Here is a 2635-nt window from a genome sequence, read left to right on the forward strand (position 1 = left end):
GGCAAGTGAGCACTTTGTTCAGTCAATCCACTTATTGCACAGACCAGTTAGGTTGAGATCCATTAGTTGAATCTTTTACGAGTCAAAGCTTTGTATAATGACTCAAAGTCCTTAAATTTAAACAAATCAAGTCAATTGAAAACAGCCTAATAGATGCTATTAGGTTAGACAAACTGGTTCGTACAATAATTGGAAAAACTTTATATGCAGCTAACAGATGCCCCTCGCCCTTGAAGCAATAATAAAATCCATCTGAAACTATGTTTACCGAACACTAATAATTTAACGGGTAGATTTTCCAGACTTTTGCTCACAGGGAATGCCCCATTTCCCCAAGCGCTAAAGTCAGCAAAAGGGATGGAGATGCATTCTAATGATTCTCAACTCCTTTTATGTTGCCCCAGGATTTACTAGACTTCCCTGGAGGGGAGGGGTGGAATCGTAGCTGGACCTGTGCCTACATTATGGTTCGAGCTTATCTCAGGCATGCTAATGAATTGGGAGGAAGTTTTAAAGGCCTCCTGCACCATTTTACAGGGAGAAAGTTCGCTAGATACCCCAGCGCAGGTGCACCCACTAAAACATAGAGCTGGAATTTCCCTCTGTAAACCCCTCCCCCTCTCCACCACCAGTCATCTTTTAAGACTCTCCTTAAAACCCACTTCTTTGACCAAGCTCTGTAACGTGCCTTGGAACATTTTCTACATTAAAGGTGTTATGTAAAAGCTGTAATTATTTGCAACACCAAAGTTCTGATTGGTCCCCTTGGAGGACAAGACCAGGTTTCTGATTGGACCCCTTGGAGGACAAGACACACCCAGCAGTTATGTTAATGTATGTTGTTGATGTTAGAGGTGTTGTTGTTGTTGGCGGTGTTGTTGTTGTTGTTGGCAGCCATCTTTTTCCTCACCTGTTCCCAGATCCAGCAGGTACTGTACCATCATTGGCTGTTACATCCTGCCAGGCATCCTGCATTTGTGTCCTATGGGAAGGGTGCTTTACAGTGCCAAACACAAAGGGCTGGATTTTACGAACCTTGGCGGGTCCATGGCGGGCGATGTCGGTGGCGGGTCCTGACCCCGCTCCTGTCTCCATCCCGGCCTCTGAAATGACTTTCCCCTGATTGGGCTTGTTAAGCCCGCCCAGCGCGTTTCCCAGCCAATTAGAGGAAGCAGGTTTGGTGACATCATTTGATGACGCATCATCAGCCGGTTTCCTTAAAGGGACCATGGCCAAATTTAGTTTGACATTTGTGCTGTCAATGTTCTACAGCATTGAGGTGCTGCAAACACTGACAAGCACTGCACAAAGGTGCAGGGCTGCCCCCAGGCTCTCCCATGACTCCTTCCATATGCTTATGGAAGGAGTCACAGCACACAGAGAGGAAGAGACCTACCTAGGAGATCAACACAGCCTGGTTGCACATTGCACAGGAGGGCACAAGCAGGGACATGGTCAGGAGTACCTGGGTGCAGTGCTGCAAACATTTCAATGATCTCATTAGATCACAAAATGTTAATACAAAGCCACACTCAACCTCATCCCCATCACTCAGCCTTCTCTACCCTACTCCTGCACATCCTTACTCACACCAACTTACCTTGCACCTCCACCCATCCCTCTCTACCTACATTATCACTTCCCCATCTCACTAGCCATCCCTCACACTCACCCTCATCCTAGTCCAATCATACCAACTAACAACACACAAGGGTAGGCAGTTGGGTGTTTTATGCAATGTTCATGTAAAGTTTCTGTTAATGTGGTGTCAAACATTGAAACTTTTATTTTCAACACTTTGCATTCTTGGACAGATCTGTGTGCACCTTTGGAAGTGGCTTAGTGAGTTGCAGTGAATGGTGAGACATAACGGTAGCCACCGCAATGGTGATGCGTGTGAAAGGAATGGCTTGGGCATTGTAGGGATGCTTTATGGTGTTGGTGTAGGGTGGTGCCAACCTGGCGCATGATGTGGCAGCCAAGGTGTACAGCATCAAGTGAAGTAAATCTGGCTGTAGTGAGGCCATCCCTGGCCTCCCAGGCAGCAATGTGGTTGGGTGCTGATGCCCTGTGTCCTGTGCAGCATCAGTTGATTGCGGAGAAGGTTGGTGGTGTTGTCGGTGCAGCTGGTGTGTCTTCTGATGCTGGTGTTGGGGCTGAGCGTGGTGGGATTCTGAGGACCAAGGGGAGAGAGTTTCAAGGGCACCCATGCTGATGGAATAGATGGTAGGTGAAGTAAAGATGACAGAAGCGATCTGTCAATGGTGGGAGAGGTAATGAGGTCAGACCGGATGGAAACTTGTGTAAAGACTTGCAGCATCCTGAATCTGTAGTGGAAATGCAGGTTAGAGAAGCTAGTGGTTAAGGGAACATTTCTCAATCAGCTGGGAGCTTTGACTTGACATTTGAAGCTGTCAACTCATCAGCTAATTCAATGGCCACTGACCTCCCCCCTCAGCTTCACAGATGAGGTCTAGGCACAGCGGGAAACCAGTGGGCGATCTGTCAAATCCAAAAAGCTGGGGAAAGAAACCATGGATAAGTGGCTGTAAACAAGCCACTAATGATTTTAATTGCCTCCCTCGTCGCTGCGTGTCGGGTCTACTCAGCACTGACAGACCCGACATTTGGTAAA

This window comes from Somniosus microcephalus, chromosome 13 (genome assembly GCF_052327205.1).
Source record: "Somniosus microcephalus isolate GS21.2 chromosome 13, FLI_Smic_1.0, whole genome shotgun sequence".
Lineage (NCBI taxonomy): Eukaryota > Metazoa > Chordata > Chondrichthyes > Squaliformes > Somniosidae > Somniosus > Somniosus microcephalus.